The sequence below is a fragment of the Ahaetulla prasina genome, chromosome 16 (assembly GCF_028640845.1).
Source record: "Ahaetulla prasina isolate Xishuangbanna chromosome 16, ASM2864084v1, whole genome shotgun sequence".
Classification (NCBI taxonomy): Eukaryota; Metazoa; Chordata; class Lepidosauria; order Squamata; family Colubridae; genus Ahaetulla; species Ahaetulla prasina.
Window position 1 is genome coordinate 1352720 of NC_080554.1, and position 9743 is coordinate 1362462.

The window sequence follows — 9743 nt, forward strand, 5'->3', positions numbered from 1 at the left end:
ACCTCCAAGGTCCCTTCCAACTCGGTTCTTTTGTGTTTTGTAAGTCACAGCCTGTTAAGAGCAACCGAAGCTGAGTTTCTGCATCTTGGCTGATTTGTACACTCTAAATGGTCAAAAATGACCTACATTCTCATGCTTGCAAACCACATATGATCCAAAATTAATTTTCCCTGAAAAATTCAGATTTATTAATTTTTTTTATTTTTTTACAAATCTTGCAAATTTGTTTGGCATTATTTTTGGATAATTATCATAGTCTCAGTTAAAAATGTATATGTCCTTGAAAACAATGAAAAATGCTTTCGGTTATGGATAAATATTTGACTGCAAGTTGGGCAGGATATAAATTTAATAAGCAAACAAACTGTATTCTTATGTTTGGAAAAATGAAGACAAAATATAAATTTTAAAGCAAAAACATCAGTCAAGTATGCCAATTTATGGACATGGAAAGCTAAGGGGGGAAAAATTGGTATAACCTCAAAAATTAAAAATGAGAAGAAATGAAGATTGGCATTTTTATACATTTCTAATAAATACACCTAATTTTAGCTTAACTAATAAATAAACTAATGTTACTGGTTATATCAAATTATTCAAGGCTGTAAAACGACAACAGCCAATTCAAACTCTGGTTGCCAGTATCGGAATCAACAATTTCAGTTTCATATCTAGCGGGAAAGAGTGTGACTTAAGTAGGAAAAGGATCTTGATATAATAGTGAAAAAAGTGAAAATGTAATCAGTGCCTGCTTTTTGTAAAGTGTTTTTGGGAAATTGCTTTCAAAGGAGAAGAGGCTTTTATTGATGTGGGGTGTGTGTGCACTAGGATAGGGACGTGGTAACCAAGAAGTGTGCCAGACCGAGCAACCCTAGTGAGTATAAACGTGAAGCAAACAACAGCAGAAAGTAAAACTAACATTGCGCACTTACGGTACACATCAAGATATATCTGCACCAGTGGTAAAATCTAAATTTCTTTCCTACCAGTTCTGTGGGCGTGGCTTGGGAGGTGACATGTGACTGGCTGGGCGTGGCTATGTGACTGGGGGATCAAAAGACAGAAACTCACTGACAATGTCCTGTTGGAGCAGGGGTGGACAAGATGACCTCGAGGTCCCTTCCAGCCCTGGATTATCTGTGGACGTGAATGTCTAACTCTTTTGAAGAGTTAGGATGAGAAGAATATCGGTGCCTTTGAACTTTTGGGTTGGAGAAGACTGCTGAGTATCCTGTCCCGTGAATCACCAGGAAATAAAAAGAAATAGATCAGAACCAATCAATTCACTCAAGGCACAAATGACAGGGCTCAAATTACCCTACTCATGATGCAAAGACCTTAACTCTCTGGAGGAGACGCCGAGAAAGGTAGGAGAAAGAGAAGAGGACAACCAGAAGCAAGATGGGTAGACTCTGTTGTAGCAATGATGAAAGTACTGTTGGAAGAGCTGAAGGTTCAGGCTGGAGACAGATCATAAGGGAGAAAAAGGGTATGGTCATGAAGAGTTGACTCTGGCTTCATGGCATTCAATCCATCCACCCACCCACCTACTCACCCATTTACATATCCATCCACCCATTTATCTAATTCATCCACCTACCTTCCCACCTAATCCTTTCACCGAATCCATCCATCTATCCCACACTTACCCAACTCATCCATGCATCCACCCACCCTCCCACCCACCCAATCCATCCATCCATGTATGCATCCATCCATCCATCCATCCATCCATCCATCCATCCATCCATCCACCACTTATCCAACCCATCCATGCATCCATCCATCCACCCACCCGTCTACCCAATTCATGTATGCATCCATCCATCCATCCATCCATCCATCCATCCATCCATCCATCCATCCATCCCTTACCCAACCCATCCATGCATCCATCTACCCTCCCTCCCACCCATCTACTCAATCCATCCATCCACCCATCCATTTCTATCTGGGGCAGCCATACATTTTTTTAAAATTTGAATTTATATCCCGCCCTTCTCCGAAGACTCAGGGCGGCTTACAATGTGTTAAGCAATAGTCGTCATCCATTTGTATATTATATACAAAGTCAACTTATTGCCCCCCAACAATCTGGCTCCTCATTTTACCTACCTTATAAAGGATGGAAGACTGAGTCAACCTTGGGCCTGGTGGGACTTAAATTTGCAGTAATTGCAAGCAGCTGTGTTAATAACAGACAGACTTAGTCCGTTGAGCCACCAGAGGTCCTAATTATGTCCATATTTAGGTGGAAGGGAAGAGAAGAAGAGGATGACCAGCTGCAAGATTGACAGACTCCATTGTACCAGTGATGGGGGTACAGATCCAAAGGACCAGACTGGGAACAGATCCTCCTGGAGAAAATGTATCTAGATGCTCATTAAGAGCCGACATCATCTCGAGCGAATATAATCCGTCATAATGAATTCTCTTCCACCTCCAGTGCCGGTCAGAAACTTCAAGAGAAGATTGGAAACCTTGCAGAAGAGAAAGGGAAAAAAAGAGAGTAGGGAGTGAACCGGTAATGTTTCAAGTTGGGAAATGAAGGAGACTAGACTTTGGAGAAAGGCAATGCCGTGAAAGTTAGATCTCTCTCTCTCTCTCACACACACACACAAAACAGTATATTTTTTCTGCTTGGAAATAAATGTTGAATGTAAAACCCCTTTCATTAAAAAAAAAAAAAGGCTACTAGGAAAGAAATGCAGGGTAATTTTTCTGCAGGGCAACACTTCCACCCCGTTCCTTCCCTTCTGCAGGAGCGCCATGCACCCTATTATTAGCTGCCCTGTGGCTGAATGCAGACCCCCTGTTTGGGGTTCGAAAATAACCAGCCTGCATGTTTAAATTCTGTACCCATCTCTCTTTTCCGTTGTTCCTCTTATGAATTGTGCCATATTCTAGAGCAGGAGTGAGCAATTAATTAGGGGCTACATGAGAAATTGGGAGGGCTGTGAGGGCGCATAGGAACATAGAAGGTTGAAAAAAATACAAGTCGTCCTCGATTTACAACCGTTCATTTACTGACCCTTCAAAGTTGCAACAACACTGAAAAAAACCCGGACTTATGACCATTTTTCACACGACCATTGCAACTTCCGACAAGCAAACTCAATGGGTTTGCTTAACGACCTGGGATTCGCTTTACCACGGTGGGCAAAATCAGACGTCCGCTCGTTTTTAAGCAACTGACTTGCTCAGCCGTGGAAATTTTGGTTCCCGGTTGCGGTCGTAAGTCGAGGACTCTGCGTAACGACGCTCGGCGTCGTGTGAATGCGGATGTTGGGACGCCCGTTTAAGGCTTATTGTCTGAAGCCAGCCAGGATTGTTGGGTCCTTCTTGAGGTTGAGGAAGGGAGCAGATGAAAGGGGTGGAGAGGAAAAATTCAAACGAGGAGGTTCGGTTCTTTTCCGGGTCTCTCTTTGACCCGAGCCCATAATAAATCTGTGCCCAGGAAGATGGGCACACGGAGGAAGGACCCCCATCGGGCTGGCCTGTGTAGAACGAGCCTTTCGCACCCGCGATCAGCCTCTGCAGTGGCTGTTTGGGAAGGAAAAAAGGGAGCAGAGCAAACTGGGAGGGGGGAGGAGGGAGGGGAGGGGAGGGGAGGGGAGGGAGGGGGGTGAGGTGGAAGGGGAGCGAGTGGCAATGACAGACTAATCCCCCTTGAGTGCCGAGCCTCATGAATATTAATAAGGTGGTAATTAAAATGCAGGGACATAGCAAGACAAATGCAGGCGCTGGTTTCGGTGCGCTGGGAATGGAGGCGACTCTGGCAGGGAGGCAGGCAGGCCCTTCTTCTTCCTCCTCTCTCTCTCTCTCTCTCTCTCTCTCTCCTTTTCTTTCCCTTTCTCACTCCCTCCACCCTCTTCTTCTTCTTCTTCCCCTGCTTCTCTTTCACCTTTCCCTTTTCTCCCTCCTTCTCCCCTTCTTCTTTTCCTCCCCCTTCTCCTTCCTTTTATCCTTTCTCCCTTCCCTTCTTCATCCATTTACTCCCTTCCCCTTCCTCCTTCTCTTTCATCTCTCCCCTCCTCCTCTTCTTTTATCCCTCTCTCGCTTCCCAGGAGCTTCCTTTCACTTCTCTCTTTCCATTTTCCTTGTCTTTTCTTCTTCCTTTTCCTCCCTGATTTTCTCTTCCTTTTCTTCTCCTTTTCCCCCTTCCTTCCTTCCTTCCTTCCTTCCTTCCTTCCTTCCTTCCTTCCTTCCTTCCTTCCTTCCTTCCTTCCTTCCTTCCCCTCCCTCTTCTTTCCTGCCCCAAGTCTTTGGAGCTGCAAGTTACTTATTTCCCCCTTTCACTCTCTGCTCCCTGCAGGAGACCCTCTCAAATAAATCCCAGTAGGTGGTGGCTGAGTTAGAGATGAGGGAAGACCCAGAATAACAAGAGTTGGAAGGGACCTTGGAGGTTCTCTAGTCCAACCCCCTGCCCAAGACAGGAGTTCTTATACCATCCTGGAAAAAACGTCTCTCTGATCTCTTCTTGAAAGCCTCCAGTGATGGAGGCAAGCCGTTCTATTGATTAATTGTCAGGAAATTTCTCCTTAGTTCCAGGTTGCTTCTCTCCTTGACTGGTTTCCATCCATTGCTTCTTGTCTTGCCTTCAGGGGCTTTCGGGAACAGATTGACCCCCTCTTCTTTGGGGCTTCCCCTCAAATATTGGAAAACTGCTATCTTGTCACCCCTAGTCCCTCTCTTCACCAGACCAGACATTCCCAATTCTTGCAAATGTATTCTTTAGAACAAGTGCAGGAAAATATGGGCATGGCTAATCACAATTTCTATTTCTCGCCGACGGCATAAGAAATGGACCAGCGATGTAGGCTGGCTGGGGAATTCTGGGAGTTGAAGTCCACCCGTCTTAAAGTTGCCAGCTTTGAAAAGCGCAGCTCTTAGATGCTCCTTGTTTTCCAAACGTTTGTTAGCACCTATTTATTGCTGTTTTCATCCCATATACTGTATCTATGGTGTGATTAGTTATAGGGGCATGAAAAATGAATTTACTATTCGGTCTACTTGTAGGCACCTCGAGGGCAGGCAGCACACTGTATAATTTCTCCATTCAGCAATACTTAAAAATTTAAAAACAACTTACTCTACTGAGCTGACAAGTTTCTTTCTTGATTCTGTTCCTAATCATATTTCCTCATGTAGCTCTCTTCTTGACCTACAAACATTTGTTTAACGACCGTTCAAAGTTACAACAGCCCTGAAAAAAGACCAGTTACAAGACCAGTTCTTACACTTACGACCACTGCAGCATTCCCTGCAGTCACGTGATCAAAATTTGGGCGCTTGGCAACTGCACGTACTTACGACGGTTCCCGGGTCACGTGATCACCATTCGTGACTTTCCCAGCTGGCTTCCGACAAGGCAAGTCAACGTGGGAAGCTGGATTCACTTAATGACCACATGACCTTCAGTGATTTCCTGAACACCCGTCGCCGAACAGTCCATAATATTGGGCGCAACTCACTTAACACAGGTAGTCCTCAACCTACGACGACAATTGAGCCCAAAATTTCTGCTGTGAAGTGAGAACCTTTGCTAAGTGTCCCATTTTACGACCTTCCTTGCCATGGTTGTTAAGTGAATCACTGCAGTGGATAAGTTAGTCTCCAGGTTGTGAAATGAATTTGGCTTCCCCGTTGACTTTTGCTTGGCAAAGATGGCAAAAGAGGATCACGTGACCCCGGGATGTTGCAACCGTCGTAAATATGAGTCAGTTGCCAAATCGGCTGGCTTTTGATCACGTGGCCACGGGGACGTGTGAAAAACGGTCACTTTTTTCCAGTGCTGTTGTGGCTTTGTACGGTCACTAAATGAACTGTTGTAAGACAAGGATCACCTAGAACTGCCTTGCTCAGCCACGTATGTTCAGTTTCCCAACTGCGGTCGTAAAATGAGGACCACTTGTACTTGTTAAGTTGCAGCACTTGGTGCAAGGTGTGGATTTTATATCCGAGCCCAGATTGCAGCGAAGCAAAGAGAGATTTTTCCTCCTTTGGTGGTGTAGCGTGAGCAAATTCCGTCATAAAAAAACAACAACCCACTAAAGGATTTCTTTCCCTGGCTGGACTTCTGTGACTCACTTCCTGCCAGAGAATTAGTCTGTTGCTCAGGCTTCTCATGATGTCTCAGCCTCTCACACAGTCCTATTTTCCAGAAAGCAGGAGAGTTTGATCCTTATTTTTAGCCCGTCCCTGAGATCCAAAGCCAGCATCGATGGTGGGGGAAAAAAATAAAAAGTCCCACCTCCTCTCGCTCAGCAGCACTCAGGCCTCCTCGGGACCTCGTGAACTTCAGAAATGTTATCTTCGTGATTTGAAAAAGGCTGGGAATTAAAAAAATCCGTCGCATCGGAGGAAATATAAGCTGTTTTTCGAAACTTGGCATTCTCGCTTGGTTGGGGGTGATGACCTAGAATTTAAGGAGAAATTTCCGAACAGCGAGAACAATTAAACAGTGGAAACAGCTTCCCTCCAGAAGTTGTACGTCCCCCATCGCTGGAGGTTTTGAAGAAGTGATCAGACAATCACTTGTCTGGAGTGGGTCTTAGGGTCTCCTGCTCAAGCAGCGGGTTGGACTAGAAGATCTCCAAGGTCCCCTTCCGACTGTGTTAATTCTCTTCTATCCTTGTGTTGGATATCATCCTAACTTTAGGCCGGGTCTCAGAACATAGAATAACAGAGTCGGAAGGGACCTGGGAGGTCTTCTAGTCCAACCCCCTCCTCGAGCAGGAGCCCCCTAGAGTCTTGACCATTCCAGACAAACGGATGTCCAGTCTCTCCTTGAAAGCCTCCAGTGATGGGACACCCACAACTGCTGGTGGCAAGCCATTCCGCTGGTTGCTCTTATAATTCACCTAAGCAGAATAGGGCTGGAAGGGACCTGGGAGGTCTTCTAGTCCAACCCCCTCCTCGAGCAGGAGCCCCCTAGAGTCTAAAGTCTTGATCATTCCAGACAAATGGATGTCCAGTCTCTTCCCCAAAGCCTCCAGGAGTGGAGCACCCACTGCGACTTTTGAAGAGAAGTTGTTCAATCGATGAATTGTTCTCACCGTCAGGAAATTTCTCCTTAGTTCCAGCTTGCTTCTCTCCTTGATCAGTTTCCCTCCATTGTTTCTTATCTTGCCTTCTGGGGCTTTTGGAAAATAGTTCCTCCCTCTCATCTTTGTAGGAGCCCCTCAAATATTCTCAAACCTTCTCAATTGATGGGGTTGTGGTTACCGCTAAGAAGACTCTTTGGTGGGTTGGGGGGGGGGGAAAGAAGGAGAACAAAACCTATCTCCCCAATTTCTCCGCTTGTAATTTGGAGGGAGAATTTCACAAGCGCTTTAATGTTTTGCCTAGGAGAAAATCAGCAAACTTTTCTTTGTTTTTCCCAGCCCTGAATGTTCTTCCGATGACTTTGAGCCAATTCCGGCCCCCACACACCCAATCTCTTCGCTTATTCTCAGCAACCAACGTCCCTGGAGTTTTTTGGGGGGCGGGGGGAAGGCAGAATCTAAATTTAATCAACCAACCAACTGACCTTTAGAAAGCAGAGAAGTCAACTCAAGAGTTGGGTTCGGACAAAATTGTTTTTTTAACCATGGTTCGCCAAACAAGCCACGGGAGCCAGCTTCACGTATGATGTTAAGCCAGACATCCTGACTTACGAAAATATGCTGTCTTGATACATGCGACGTGTTCTTAAAAGGAAAAGGAAAGAAATAATATGATGGTTTAAGGCAGGGATGGCTAAGCTTTTTGCCGTCGCGTGCCAGGAGCAGGGGAGGGGGGTCGCTTGCAAGCATGCCCACACCCATAATTCTATGTGCCCTGCCACTGTGCATGCGTGTGCAACCCCCCCACACGCTCCTGGCACACAATGGCATGGTAGGGCTGTATTTTGCTCTCCCCAGGCACAAGAGCCTCCCTAGTAGCCTGGGGAGAGGGACAAGCCTTCCCCACCCCCCCCAGAGGCCCCCCAGAAGCCGAAAACACCCTGTTTGCCGCCTTCTGGTGGGACTGGAAGACCCGTTTTTTGCCCTCCCCAGACTCCTAGAAAGGCTCTGAAGGCTGGGGAGAGCAAAAAACAGGCCTTCCCCCCACCCCCACCCCCACCCCCACCGAGGCCCTCCGGAGACGGGAAACAGCCTGTTTCCCGACTTCTGGTGGGCCCAGAAGGCCCAAAAATCAGCTGGCTGGCATGGAGCTGAGCATGGAGCTGAGCTTGCGTGCCCACCGATATAGCTATGTGTGCCACCTGTGGCCCGCGTGCCATAAATTTGCCATCACGGGTTTAAGGAATTTGGGATCAAAGCAGGGGTGGGGCTGCAGGGGCTTCGCAGGGGTTCAGGAGAACCTCTAGCTAAAATTTTGTGCAGTCCGGAGAACCCCCAAATCCTACTCCTGGCTGGCCCCATCCACCCCGCCCCTCCCCTCCCAGGAGTCCCCACGCGGCCTGTTTTGGAAAAAGGTAAGTGCAGGATGCGCGCAGAGGCTCGGGGAGGGCAAAAAATAGGCCTACCAAAGTTCGAGAACACTGGAAACGGGCGAGTTTCAAGCCTCCAGAGGGCCTCTGGAGCCTGGGGAGGCCATTTTTTCGCCCTCCCGGAGACTCAAGAAAAACCTCCAGAGGCCCAGGGAGGGCAAAAACGCCCCCCATCTCATGGTACAGGAGGCGGACTAGGCCACGCCCACCATGGCCACACCCACCCAGCAACCGGGCAGAGAACTCCTTGCTAAAATTTTTGAAGCCCATCCTTGGATCAAAGCTCGGACCTTTCCTGCAAATCGGGATATGGGAGTGATCTGAAACAACCCCCCCCCACTTGGATCCCAACTGTGTGTGTGTGTGTGTGTGTGTGTGTGTGTGTGTGTGTGTGTGTGTGTGTGTGCAAAACCCAACCAAGGCAGCCCCCGTGGATATCGATAGCATATGCTGACAGCCAAAAGCGATTCCAAGAACCGGGAAATGTCTTCATCCACTGACTTGCTTCACCGTCCACCATGCGTCATCAGCTGCCGCTTTCCAAACGAAGCCCTCTTTTTTGGTGACTCATCAACCTCTGCAAGACCTCCTGGTTCTCGCACACCTGCGCCGAGGACTTGATGGTGGGGGGAGAACAGAGTTGTGTGCAGTTTCACAACTCCCGTAACTTTGTTTGCCAGTCGCTTCTGAGTCTGCTGAAGGACCACGGTGGCTCCTCTTGAAGAATGGTGGGACCGAGAAGAAGGTCATTCAACATTTAAGATTGAAAATCTGGATCTGAATTGGGAGGGGAAGCGTGGAGTCGCAGGCTCCAGATGTCTTATTTTTCAGCGGCTGAAAATTAAGGACAGATGTTTAGCGCAACGCCAGCCATCCAGTTGCGGTCTAAAAACACGCCGAGATCTTTTTCCATGAGTGTCGGTTCTTTCCAAGTGTTATGAACGCCAACTTGTTCTGCAGGGGTCCCAAGCAACCCCCGCTCCCCACCTGAGCTCAGAAAGCTAAACCTTGTCAGTGTATGAATGGGAGACCACAAGGAGATGCCAAGGTCATAGTTACCTTGCGAAGGGAGTAAAAAAAGAAAAAAAAACACGGAGGGAGTGATGGCAACCATATTTTTGTTGAGAACTGCTTGGAGCCATTTTGAGGCTGGAACCCCCCACGGTCACATGGCCAAAATTTGGGCATTTGGCAACTGGCATGTACTTATAACAGTTGCAGCATCCCTGAGCCACCTGATTGCCATTTGAGACTCATCCCCTGCCCG

The 9743-nt window shown here is 47.4% G+C and overlaps 1 long non-coding RNA gene across 1 annotated transcript; it reads right to left on the bottom strand.

Annotated features, from left to right (window-relative positions):
• Positions 1-271: 271 nt before the first annotated feature.
• LOC131186016 (uncharacterized) lies at positions 272-9244 on the bottom strand. Its single transcript, XR_009152291.1, has 4 exons — positions 8978-9244; positions 7532-7691; positions 2116-2480; positions 272-1460 (listed from the first exon to the last, which is right to left on the bottom strand). It is a non-coding gene; the product is annotated as an uncharacterized LOC131186016 (long non-coding RNA).
• Positions 9245-9743: the final 499 nt, after the last annotated feature.